Source organism: Orbicella franksi, chromosome 6, assembly GCF_964199315.1.
Source record: "Orbicella franksi chromosome 6, jaOrbFran1.1, whole genome shotgun sequence".
NCBI classification, from domain to species: Eukaryota; Metazoa; Cnidaria; class Anthozoa; order Scleractinia; family Merulinidae; genus Orbicella; species Orbicella franksi.
In genome coordinates this window covers 5,561,897-5,575,704 of record NC_138150.1, presented here as the reverse complement: position 1 = coordinate 5,575,704, position 13,808 = coordinate 5,561,897, and the positions used below count along the sequence as shown (strand labels likewise).

The 13,808-nt window shown below is 38.1% G+C and overlaps 1 pseudogene; it reads left to right on the top strand.

Moving 5' to 3' along the window:
* Positions 1 to 603: 603 nt before the first annotated feature.
* On the top strand, positions 604 to 13,283 carry LOC145490408 (uncharacterized; annotated as a pseudogene).
* The last annotated feature ends 525 nt before the right edge of the window (positions 13,284 to 13,808 follow it).

The window sequence follows — 13,808 nt, the reverse complement described above, 5'->3', positions numbered from 1 at the left end:
ATCGTCAACATCGTCATCGTCATCATCGTCGTCATCGTCGACATCGTCGTCATCGTCATTATCATCGTCATTTTCATTATCATCATCATTATTACAATGATTCCTTAGCACCCTAAAAGGTCGATTAGAAGATTTTGGGAAAGGACACATTTTATTTCACTTCTTGGATTTAAATGCCATGTACTACCCAAAAATTAAGTACTACTGAAATTAACAGATAAAATCGTTTTCATCTTAAAAACAAGCTAAACTCGAGGGTTAATACTAGACGGACAATTGTGAGGTGATTGTGATTGGCTGAGGGCAGGCTAATTTATCGTTAATTCTTAAGGCACCGCAGTGCAAATTAACGGGCGCGGGTTCGCAATTTTCTCAGTCATATAATATGCGAGTCATCGTATTAAAGCTCGAGCAATTAAGATTTACATCTACTCGTGATATTTGAAAATTCTTTCAAATTACACTCGCTTGAAGTCCCGTGCAATTTGAGAAAATTTTCAAGTATCACGCGTAGTGTAAACCCTTAAGGTTATTCTCCAGTATTGCATTGCGCATTCCTACTGCGCATAATTTCACGCGTGATAAGCGCGCGCGCATTAAAAAATGGCGGCTTTTTCTCTACAGCCGGACCTCGCCATAGAGGTAAATCGTCATTTTCTCGCAAACGAGTATGGTAACCTATCATTTCTTTCTGTTGTTTTGAATTGAGTAATAAACTTCTCTGTGTAAAATAAATATGGACAAATTCTCAGTGTAGAGCAAAAAGCAATCGTCGGAAACGTGAATTTAGCAAGCAATCGTGACTACAGTCATGGTGCTATTGTAAGGATTTATATGGGTATAAAAAAGGTGCTGTTGCTCCTAAACGAACATGGGGACCCCTCATTTTTATTTCAAAATTTAAGTTCCTATAATATAAACAATCAATAGGCAAAGTTTGACAAAAATCTCAGTGCAGGTTCTATTTCAGTGGAATGACCTTAACTGTACTCCCATTCATACGATTACCTATACTTGTTGAATTATGTTAACCCGACAACCAACGGGCGAACAAAAATCAGCCTGTATGAATGATTAAGGGGGGTCACTGAACGGGTTCTTTTGATTTATAATTCTTCAGTGGAATGATAATCATCGCGCCTCATATGCAAGATTGCAGCGTCTAGGGAGTAGCTGGTCTTCAAAGGCAGCCGACAAATCCCAATGGATTCAGGTGGATCTTCGTGTAATGGTCAAAGTGACCAAGATCGCTACACAGGGTAGGCAGGACTGGCCTCAGTGGGTGACACAATACAAGGTATCCTACAGTACAGACGGAGTGCATTTCAATTTTCAGAACAAGGTAGGTACATGATAAAATCGTTGCCTGGCGTAGAAATTTGGCAACCTATTGAGAGAGAAAAATGCAGTGAAGCCCTGTTTAATAGACCATAATCGTATTCTCTGTATTGGAGTGGAACTAGCTTGTAGTGGTGGCTCATGCGCGAAGGGGGGATGGGGAGATATCATTAAAAAGGGTCAAATGAAATTTGCATTTAAAAAGACTCCACGCATTAGCCTCAGTTGCAAGCTAGTTCCAGTCCAATACCGAGACCACCAACGGGCGAACAAAAACCATTCTGTTGTAGGTATTGTTAGTGATGTAAATGAGGTTAGTATTGACGATAAATGTATAATCGAATTAAGAAAAAGAGAATAAGTCTATTTAGTGACCTCTTCGCGTACACACGTGGTTTAGGGAGTAGCTTTTGACTACTGTGTCTTTTGTTCGCGTGCCTTAACACAAGTATTTGAGTTCTTCCTTTTGGGCTAAAATGACGAGATAGGTATGTGGGCGATAATCTAAAAAGTAAGATTGTTACGTTTTGCAAAACATTCTATCAGTGTATTTAAGACAGGTTTTGATGCAACTGCATCTCAAGTACGATAATAATAGTGGAAACGGTAGATTATATACAGATTAGCGCTTTCGCGGAGTGTTTCTTAAAAAGGAATTTTTTTAAAAAAATGGAGATATAAGCCAAGTATGGTTTCTGTAGCATGAGGTGATTAAGAGTATTTCCATTCACCAGCTGAATGGGCAGCTAGTCCGTCGCAGGGTTAACTCCCGGCATTACCTCATTGTCCCTCCACCTGGGTTGAGAGAGGCCTGTGAGAGTAAAGTGTCTTGCCCAAGAACACAACGCAATGGCCCTTGCTAGGGCTCGAACCCAGACCGCTCGATCCTGAGACGACAGCATTAACCACGAGGTCACCCCGCCTCCTTATCCCAAAATTAACAAGAAAAAAGTATTAAGCTCATATAATTCTTTTTCTTCGACTCAGCAGTGTATGCTTCAACCATAGAAGTTTTAAACTTTAATCAGTTTGTAAGAAGAAGGGTAAAGTAAAGGATTTTGTTGTTCTGTTACTGTTTATAGGTGTACCAAGCTAACAGTGATCAAAATACCGTCGTAGTTAATACTTTAGAATCGCCTATAGAGGCGCGCTTTATCCGTCTTCACCCTCAACAATGGTACGGTCACATCTCGATGAGGATGGAACTTTATGGTTGTGCTTTGATGACAGGTATCTTCTGTGTATGCAATTATTTTTGTTTAAGACCTAAATGATTTAAACAATCGACTTGAACGGGAAAGTGTCTCTGAGAGACGAACAGAAATACTCCAAAGCTTATTTCTCCACTTAATCTAAGTTTTTAATTACAATACGCCAGTTTATGTGCGTCAGCATCGTAAGTATTTAAAATAGTTTAATAATAATATCTAACTTGAACCTGTGGCTGATTATATTAAAACTCGTTTAGTGGTCTGGTATTTGATTCTTGATGGTGACATATACATGTAATTTATGCTTAACTTCCTCGTTACTAGAATGCGCGTACCCTATGGGAATGGAAAATAGACTGCTTCCCGACTATGCAATCACCGCGTCGTCTGAGGTAAGGCCTGCCCGAGATTGAAATGTCTTGGCTAACACCATAAGACGAGGATAACCAGCCAAAAATTACACCACTCTGTTTCTCCGACTAGAAACTACGGGGGACATACAGACAAAGAGACAGAAATATAAACTTAAATTATTTATTAACATTTCAATTGCCGACTGAGTAGGAAATACTTCTTGACAAAGGACATCTATGATAGTCCGTACTAAGATTGCTATATTCAAAGACCTATTTTCTTAAAATAATTTGAACAGAATGTTACGGCAACGAAAATGTCTAGCTATTACCAAAGTGACAATTATGACAATTACAGGGACATTTTCTCTTTTTTGTTTCTTTAGTGGACTGCAAACAATAGACCCTCGGAAGGAAGATTATACAACATGCTAAGCGGTGGAAATGTGGGCACCTGGTCTTCAAAGCCGAACGACAAATCACAACGGATTCAGGTTGATTTTGGTGAAGTCAAAAGAGTGACGCAGGTTGCCAGCCAGGGCCAGGCGCTGTCTGGTTATGTACAGTGGGTGACAAGATACAGAGTGTCTTATAGTACCCTGGGAAAGGAGTTCAAGTCGCAAGATCATGTGAGTCATGATAAGATGTTATGGCGTTCTGCTTGTAAAATCGAGTGCATGTTTTAATGGCAGATTTATTTCCTCGTGTCACTGATCCTAATAATGATATGCTGCTTATGATTACGTAATAATTGGAAACAGAGTTTTCATAATCATATGAACTTTGTTCATTATCTAACAATCTATACGAAGCACTGTTTCCATTTTTTGTTCGAACGCGCCGTAACGCCCTTGATAGTTACGTTATCTTTTCTCTTTGCTTTGAAAGCTTACGCCAAACACTACCATCACGGTACTCGCCGCGTCATAAATTTCAATTTTCACAACTGCACAGGAAACTAAAAAGTAACGATTTTTCTACGATGCTCACTCTCATTATAGGAATAACAGTATTAGTAGGAACACGCATCCCGCACACGCAAACACGCACGCTTATAGTTATGGAGACGAGGCGCTATAGGAAAGCGCCGCGCACCTGTTAGCAGCTGCTCATATTGCCATAAGGAATCAATTTTTTCAAAGAAATTCTCAGCTTTTTCTATTTGTGCCACTGCGGTTTTTGTCTTTTATTTTGTTCAAATCATTGACCATGTCGACTCATATGTTTTGTTAATTTAAGGTTTACCAAGCCAACAGTGACCAGCACAGTGTTGTCGTCAATACTCTTGTCCAACCCGTCGAGGCTCGTTTTGTCCGTCTCAACATAGAGGAATGGTACGGGCACATTTCAATGCGGTTGGAACTGTATGGGTGTCTTGTTGATGCAGGTGAGAAATGCTTTGCTGTTGTTGTTGTTGCACGTTTCTGGCATATACGTGTTTTATCAATTAAGAACTAAAAAATAGCCAGATATCTTCAGTCAGGGTGAAAATACGCCAAAATATATTCCATTATAATCCTTTTTGATTTATGCAAGACTGCTCAAGTCTGAAAAACAAGTCTTTCTAAAATATTGCTGAATAAAGGTTGATTGGTTGGTCGCTCTGTTTGTTTGTTAAGCTTTGCTTTTTAGTGTGTCTGACCAGCCTAAGACAGACCATTTTCAAATTTGTTAAAACACAGTTATTCAATGCAACCAGACTCGGAAGGTGTAGAAATTGTTGTTCATTTGTCTTAAAATAGCGTAATAGAGAATGTGTTTGATTAAAAGAAAAAGAAAAATACCGGAACAACTTTTTCAGTATTGCCTAAGCAACTCTATCCCTATTTACATTAATGTACTTGTCTTTAACAGCAACATTCATATTTTACTGATTCGATTCGTTGTTTTTAGTATGTGCATCATCACTTGGATTGACTAGTAAGAAATTACCTGACTCAGCGCTAACTGCCTCTTCTGAGGTAAGAAAAAACTAATATTCGTGTTTATTTTAAGAAGAGGGGGTATACACAATTTAACATCAGATGTTACCTTACAGTCAGTGCTTTTGATCAACCTCATCATATCTCTAGACGATGAGATTCCGAGGGGATCCTTCAGAATCAGTTATACCATATACCGTGTGGAACTAAATATTTGCGGGTTCTAATTTTAGCGATTTTTGCGTTTTTTTCCCAATCCCCAAAATAAAGTTCCCGCAAAAAAGTCCCGCAAACATTTTCTCCGCAAAAATTTTCTCCACCGGCAAAATTACACATACGTACGAGCATCACAAGTAAAATCTTGTTGCTACCATCAGTCACATAAAAGCACGATGTAATTATGATAGAGTGTCACTGGTTACTGGATTACTGTGTTTTACATCTCTACAGGTTGTTTCACATGTCAGTTACATGCAGTTTAATGAAAAAGTGCGAAAATGTTTTAATTTCAATTAAATGCGGCTTTCCGAAAACCGAAAATTAAAACCAAGCAAGAAAGACCAGTCTTTTACAATCGCAAAACACAGATCCCGCAAAATACGGAAAAAATTATAGATTCGCAAAAATAAACTCCCGCAAAATTTTAGTACCGCAATAATGGATACTTGTCACGTTTTATCTCGAGTTGGCCCTGGTGTCCCTGGACCCGGGTGTCATAAGGGATCATGAGGGGGTCGCGTTTGTCATTGCTCCAGGGATTTTTTCCCCTCGGTGTCTCCGATTTTTCTCCCCCTGAAAACCAACACTTTCCAAATTCAAATTTCAGTTCTGAAAAAGTGGACGAATAGCGCTCCGTGAATAGAGCACTTTTCATTTGAGTGTCGAAAGTAATCAGGCAATCACTCTGATTCTGGTTAAAAAAAAAAAAATCACAATATAAATTACATTAAAATACGATATTTAGAGAGGAAGTCACATCAGCCGTAGCAGGTTCTCGCGGGGGTCCTCTGTCCTGGTCGAATTGGAATTTAAAGATGTTGGGTTTTGAACCAGGTGCATCGCACAGGTCGTAAACTTCGTATGTATTTTTTCGTAACTACTTTTAGCACTCACCTTACATGTTTTTTTTTTTTTTTTTTTGCATTCTACCGTTCGTGACATTTTAAAGTATTTTTACTGTTAGAAACATATTTATGCTAATTTCATATATTTTTACTCGCACTTGAAAATGACCTCGGGGAGGTCGAAGCGTGGTGATTTTTTATCGTTAAAAAAAAAGAACCTTTCCAAGAAGTAATTTCAGTTTTTAGTGGGAAAAAATCTTGTTCCAGAATAATGTTAAGTATATTAAGATCCTTTTTGCATTTTCTTAAAGCTAATTGCCTGAAATAACACTATAGGAACTCGAGAAAATAAATTTCAAAGTTCAGAGAAATTGGGCAAACGCAGATAAAATCTCATCGTCAGTTTCATTTCACCTGTCATTTTCATTTCACCTGTACTTTCAAATGTTTCAAACGAGCTTCAAAATTTGTTTTCGACATTTGGTGTAGTTCTTTTGAGAAGACATTTAAAACAGTCGCAAAGAAGTTTACAATATGATGCAAATATTCTTGGTACAAAGTTTTTGTCCACTTGTTAATCGAACTTCTGATGGACTCCTTCGTAACATGTTAATTAACCCGTTTTTTTAAAGTGGGACGCAGTACACAGTGGAGCTAGTAATGCGAGACTTTACCAGGTCACTTTAGGGAGAGCTGGGGCCTGGGTTGCTAAAATTAGTAACAAGGGTCAGTGGTTAGAAGTGGATCTTGGTAAGACGACCAGAGTTACCATGGTAGCGACTCAGGGCCGATACGACTATCTATGATCAGTGGGTGAAAAGCTATAAAGTGGCTTACAGCAAATATGGCGGCCATTTTGTGTTTCAAAACAAGGTAAGTAGTAACTGAAAACTCTACACATGTCCGTTAGGAAGGGAATTTGCCTCTAATTACAGCAAACGTAATACTAAGAGATCTATATTTTGCCTGCATTTTCTTAGCTTTGTGCGATTTTTTTATTCCTGTGTTTAATAAAGAAACCTTAGAGGTTACTGATCAAAGTTCAAAGATTTGAAGAAGACAAGAGCAAACTAGTCTGGCTTTAATGTCACAGTGATATAATTGACAATTATTTCACGAGCGCACATTGGATATTGATGATAGATAGCCAACGATGCTCGTAGCGCCGAGATGGCTATAATCTTCTCATTTCCAACAAGCGCGAGCGGGATAATTGTTTTTTTAAAAACGCCCCCAGAATAATATAGAAAACTGAAATAAAGTAAAAGTAAAAAAGCCCCTAAAATTCACGCGTTCGCTTACCATATTCATAGAGCGTGATATAATGGCTCATAATCCATGATGGCGGAGCCAATGAAAACTCTCGAACTGCATTGTCCAATAATCCGATTGTTAATAATTGCTCATATACCATGATGTCTAAGCCAATGAAAACCCGTGAATTGCATTATCCAATGATTCAGTTTTTAATAATTGCTCGTATACCATGGTGGCTAAGCCAATGAAAACTCTTGAATTTCAGTATCCAATGATCCAGTTTTTAATAATTGCTCGTATACCATGGTGGATAAGCCAATGAAAACCCTTGAATTGCATTATCCAATGATTCAGTTTTTTATAATAATATAATGATTGATCAAGGTTCCATTCATTCGCAGGTGTATGACGCTAAGTCAGAGAGGAACAGTGTGATTGTTAATACGCTCATTCAACCCATTGAAGCTCGTTTCATTCGTATTTATCCAGAGACTTGGTATGGTTACATTTCTATGAGAACTGAACTGTATGGCTGTGAAATTCAGTCAGGTAGGAAGGCCTATTTATAAGATGTAACAGATATTAATAACGCATGTTTCCTCAAAAGGAGTAACACAGTTCGACTATCCCCTTTCTTGTTGCTAGAACAAATTGTTGACAATTCAACATTACATTTTACCAGTTATAACTCGATCAAAGTTGAGGATAGAAACTTTTCTATTTCGTGCCAGTGACTTCATCTTTTTTGATGCTGTTTTTTTAAAGAAAGTTTCCAATTATTGCTTGTTTATACGATGTACGATATACCAAGCACGCCTTTTACTCAGTTTAGGACTTCTTTGAAAGAAGCTGATCTACCAACCAACCAACCAGCTAACGAACTAACTGACTGACCGACTGACTGGCTGACTAGCTAACTAACTGACTGACTGACTGTCTGACTCTGACTCTGACTGTCTGACTGTCTGACTGTCTGACTGTCTGATTGTCTGACTGACTGACTAGCTAAATGACTGACTGACTGACTGACTCGCTAACAGACTGACTGACTGAGTCACTAGCTAACTGACTGACTGTCTGACTGACTGACTATCTGACTGACTGACTGACTGAATGACTTACTAAATAACTAAACTAACTCGAACAATGTTTATTCTTTTTTAGATTGCTCGTCGCCATTGGGAATGGAAAACAATCATATACCAGCCTCCGCAATAACAGCTTCCTCGATGGTGAGTAAAACAGAAGCTTGCTATCGTGGGTGAGAGCTGTTTATTCAATGGTTCGTTGAATTAAGTGTCGTATGACACTTGTGCTACATTAATTAAATTAAAATCGGTGTACATTATAAAAAGCACCGAGATGCTTCAGTGGAACCCAGTTAATACGGATGCCAAAAGGAAACCGGGTGTCCCTACAAGATAGGGCAAGGGGTTAGAGTAAACGTCACGGACATTACGCGGAACTATTGGTAACTTGTTAACTGTAACCTAAGTTTAAACTGAAGAAAAGACTAACGCTTATTCAGATAGTCAAATGTCTTATATCAAGGATTTCAATTCAAACTAATGACAACGCATTAACCCGTAGAAGGCTTCATCTGGTTCAATTTGCGCATAACTTAAACAGCGCACATGAAAACCAGCGTCCGTAGAGCAAGGTTAAGTTTGTATAAAAGCACATCACTTAGGGCAACAAAATTAATTACCATTTTTTAAAAGAGTTAAAAATTAATTTTTACCCTTTAAAAAAGTTAGAAATTTATTTTGATTACTGTAAAACATATTTTAGGTCTCAGAACCATTCCGGAATAGAAAGAATTTTTGTTGTCTGGACAAGTTTAAATATTAACTGAGGGACAGAATAAATAGTATTATTATAAGAATTTTAGATTAATATAATTACTACTAGTCCTCCAGTTTCTCTGTATTACCAAACAATCTTGACAAGAGATCTTGAGACTTACACTTTCGTAACTAAATTTTTTTTACGGTTAACATTTTTTACGACTAACAGTTAAACATAGTAAATGGTTTGAGTCCAGAAGTATCAGTAATTCGTATAGTGTGATCGTCCGGGTGAGGGTAGTTCTGAAAAGAACTGTTGTTGGTGACTGACGTTTTGACAACCTGAGCGGAAGGCATCTTCAGAGTCAAGTGAATAGTGTTTGTCAGTCGATGGTGTTACAAGTCTGGTCCGTTAAACGTGATTGGTCAGTTTAGCCATTGGTATTGGCTTAAAAATTCGTGTAAAGTTTGTCATCAGTCATTGGTGGGTTTCGATCCGTATAACGGCTAAATTTTTGACCCATAGTTACGGGCTAACGGTTAACTGCATTGAAAAATAGATCGTTCGTCCTATCTAATTGGTCGCTACGTCTGTACGTTTAGTGCTGAATGAATCGTATTGAAGTCATGCGTTGCTAATAACATTACTTTACGAAAAACAAGAATTTCCTCGAACACCGGGATTAAGTTCCAGTTCCCTTATCTAATTACTCTCTCTTGTGTTAAAACTATAGTGGAGTTCCAACCATGGGCCGAGCAATGCCAGGATCTACCATATGGCAGGGGAATCAGGTGCATGGATTGCCAAGACAAGCGATAAAGGGCAGTGGATTCAAGTGGATCTTGGTAAAATTAAGGAAGTAATCAAAGTAGGCATACAGGGCCGGCAGGATTATCCGCAGTGGGTCACCAAATACAGGGTGTCTTACAGCACGGACGGTGAACATTTTATAGCTCAGAATCAGGTAAGTAATGAATCCCTTTTCCGTTCCAAAGCATGCTGTTCAAAATATATTCTGCATTTTCCATGAATTTCTAATCATAAGAAATTTATCACCCAAATATATTCTCGTAGATTTTCAAAGAATTATCTAATCTTAACAATTTTTCAAAAATGTCTAAATAAAAAAAACAAAAAAAACAAAACAAATTATGCGGAAATTTTCAGGGAAAATATGCGAAAAAATGCGTCGCTTGTTCGGAAAACACACTGTATTATGCGGAAATTTCAACAGTTAAGGTGGCCGAACACAGTTTTGGCGCGCGCTTTTGCTTATGCAATTCAGCGCGCGCACAAGTATTGCAAAAAACAAACATGCCGTGAATAGAGCGATCAATTTACTCAATACTCGCCTTAACTGTGCTATTTTTCTCTATAATTGAACGCAGTGTATTGATGGCTTTAGTCTTTTATTACAAAGATATGTTAGAAAAGGTAGCGATGCAAAGAACCCAGCAATTCTCAACTTTTTCTTTGTTACCGAAAGAACCCAGTTAAATGCAGCGCATGCGTAGTAAGTCAAAAAACTACGATTGAATGAAAAATTGCACTCTCGGTCTCTCGGAAATACGCCTATTTCTCGAGAACCGCTCATTAGAATTTCACGAAAATAAGTAACTGGAGTATTGAAAATAATTGAACTTTAACAAAGGAAATTTGAGATATTCCAGTGAACCTTCAACAAGGGATAATTAAAGTTCTCTCTGTTAAATTATTAGCAAAATTGTGTCAACTTGTGAGAATCGTTACAAGCTTGTTGCATGCAAATTATAAAGAAAATCTAATGACTAGTTTTTCTACAAATAAACAAAACCGATTTTAAAGGCCTGTTTATATTTATTCATGTTGCCATGGCAATGGCACATACGCCAGCTTAACCATCAAAAAACCAAAGTTTGTGTTGTTTACTTGCTTGCTGCCATTTTTGGCGACCGAGGGATCAAGGGTTTGGGAGAAAAAGGTGAATGAACACAGGTATCAAAACTGCGTTCAGCCACCTTAACAAAATTGATGATAAAGCCTTTCCAATGTACCAAACAACAGTGAAACGTGGAATTTTTCTTGAAGAATTCGTTGTTGCGTTCTTAGAGAATCCGTAACTTAGTAACCAGGCATTACATCAGACGATGAAAAACTAGTTTCCAGGCTCTTCGCCTGAAGTAGGTTGGAACGCCTGGAGGTTAAAAATTCGTCACCAACGAAATGACTTGTTTTCATTCGCTGTTTCAGGAGAAAAACTAGTTCGAAATAATCAATATCTTCGGAATTTTTACTCCCAAGGATGATAAGGAGCTGTGTTATCGCTAACGTGAAACACTTTTTATTTCATGCGGAAAAAAGCTCTGATTATGCTGAGGATGCGATGTCAGCGAATTATGCGGATCCGCACCACTTCATCCTGTGAGATGCCCTGTATAGTGTTTTTACTATTTCACTGACATACATATACTCTACAATTTTAGGAATACATTGGGAACAAGGATCAGAACACCCTTATCATTAATGATTTGATCGAGCCAATCAAGGCCCAGTATGTTCGAATTCTTCCCCGGGAATGGCATGGACACATTTCGATGAGAATGGAGTTGTATGGCTGCGATTCAAGTAAATATTTATTGTGTTCCTTATATAACTTTGTCTCAGCATAAATGTCAATTACGTATCATTTACGATATTTGCGGCTCTAGCTTTTTGTGACTTTTTTTAAACTAAAAAAAAGAAAACTATCCCCACTTAAAGGAGCACAGTCACTGTTTTGGGTTATTTTGACGACGTACAAAATTACCTTTAAATTGAAGAAAACCTGAAAATAGTTCTTCGCCAAGATAGAAAAAGTACCAACGAGATAATAATAAACCATAAAGGAACGAGAATGGCTAAGGATGGAGAAGATTAACACGGATTACAAACGACGAACTTGAAAAATTTAGGCTTAACTTTTCAAGATGTGCAAACCGTGACGTAGCTCCTTCAAGAGTGTCTTCATTCTCTAAACGAAGAACAGCGGTACGAAAAATGAAAACTAGAGTGATAACTCGAATACCAGGGGGTTACAATTAAGACTCCCCGATTGTTCATCGAGAGGTACATTTTTAATCGTTGCGTCATTGAAACTTGTCACCCTACTCCTTCATCGTGGTAGCATATAGAACTCACAATTGGTCGTTCTAGCTGTTACCCAAATTATTTTCTCAGACTGTCTTTACAATGTTCCAGTTGAAACATAAATTCTTTAAAAATTTAAAACTGACAGGACATTTTATTTCATGAAGGAGCTGTCAAAGGTGACTATTCAGACTGGGAAGAATGGGACCAATGTTCGGTCACGTGTGGTGGAGGCTCCCGTTCAAGAAGCCGATCATGCACCAATCCCCCTCCACAGCACGGTGGAGCAGACTGCTTGTCTCTGGGACCGAGTCAGGAAACTGGGTCTTGCAATGAAAGTCCTTGTCCAGGTAAACTTGTGTGAAATTATAAAATATAGGAATAGGAGAGTGATGGGTTCCTGATAAAGCAGGTATAGCCAAAAGTTGCCCAGAAGAAAAATATTATTACAGTTGTTGTTTACTCCCTGTTCGATGATTATTCCTGATTAATTCTAACAAATTGGTTCAGTGTGTGCCCTTGGTGAGGAAGGTATCCCGCAAAAGTGAAAACGCTCCGGAAGACCAAGCATTCTCTGACTTTCTGTCAGGAAATGAGGAAAACAGATACCTCGTGGTACCTCAACGCAGTGGCTCACACCCGCAAATCAGTTATCATCTGGCAGAGTTTAAACCGAAACTGCCCCCAGTAGCGTTCATAATGTAGAGTATCAACTGCAAAGGTGGACTGACTCCTTCGAAATGCTATTCGAAAAGTAAAAAACTGATAAATGTTTTAGAGTAAAGATTGTGTTTGTGTTTCACGTTCGTCACAAGTTACACATAATGTTCTGTGGCTGAATTCTCTACTCTACCCTATTCTATGATATGTCATTATACTATACTGGAATTCATAGCGAATGGTGGTTACTCGGATTGGGGACCATACGGCAAGTGCTCAAAAACTTGTGGGGGTGGGGTGCAAAGACGAACAAGAACATGTACCAATCCACCACCTTCAAATGGCGGAGAAGGCTGCAGTAGACTAGGACCCGACAGTTCTACCAGGGAATGCAACAATCAGGAGTGTCAAAGTAAGAGAAATAAATGTTATTTGCATAGTTAGTTACTGTGCCTTCTTGGAACAAAATAAGGCTTGTTATTTATTTATTCATTTATTTATTTATCAACCCGGACAACCGCATAAACAAGATATGCAGTCGCAATATTTTTTGTTTTTTGCTTTATGGATTTCTTTGTCCTCTTGGAGGGGGGGAAGGGAATGTAACTAAAAAAAACCCTTTGTTGTGTGTATCTTCATTCTTACTTTACTACACTTTTTCCGACAAACGAACCTTAAAGTAGTCCTTAAGGGTAGAAAATATATAAAAAAAGTCAGTCTTAAAAATATTGCACCTTTTGACTCCAATGCTGAACTTAACTTAATTGCTTTGTTTTGCTTAAGTACAAAATTCTTATCAGTAAGTATAAATCGAGTCATAATCGTATGACTTGCTTTCTCTTTTTCCGTCACTAGGTATGGGTTGTAAATGTTAAGAAGTCGCTGATTATATTTCTTTATTTATTCGTTACATCCTTTCTTGATTATGAACAGACCAAATTTCGACTGAGATTTTAATTAAACATCTGTATGTGTTCATGTGAAAACTTGACGAAAAGTGAGTATTTGATTTTGGCAAACATCGCGCTTATCGCAGATGTCCTTCCCCAGCAGAACTAATATTGCATTCAGATCGCTTTTACAAACAAGCTTCTAAGATAGAACGATCAC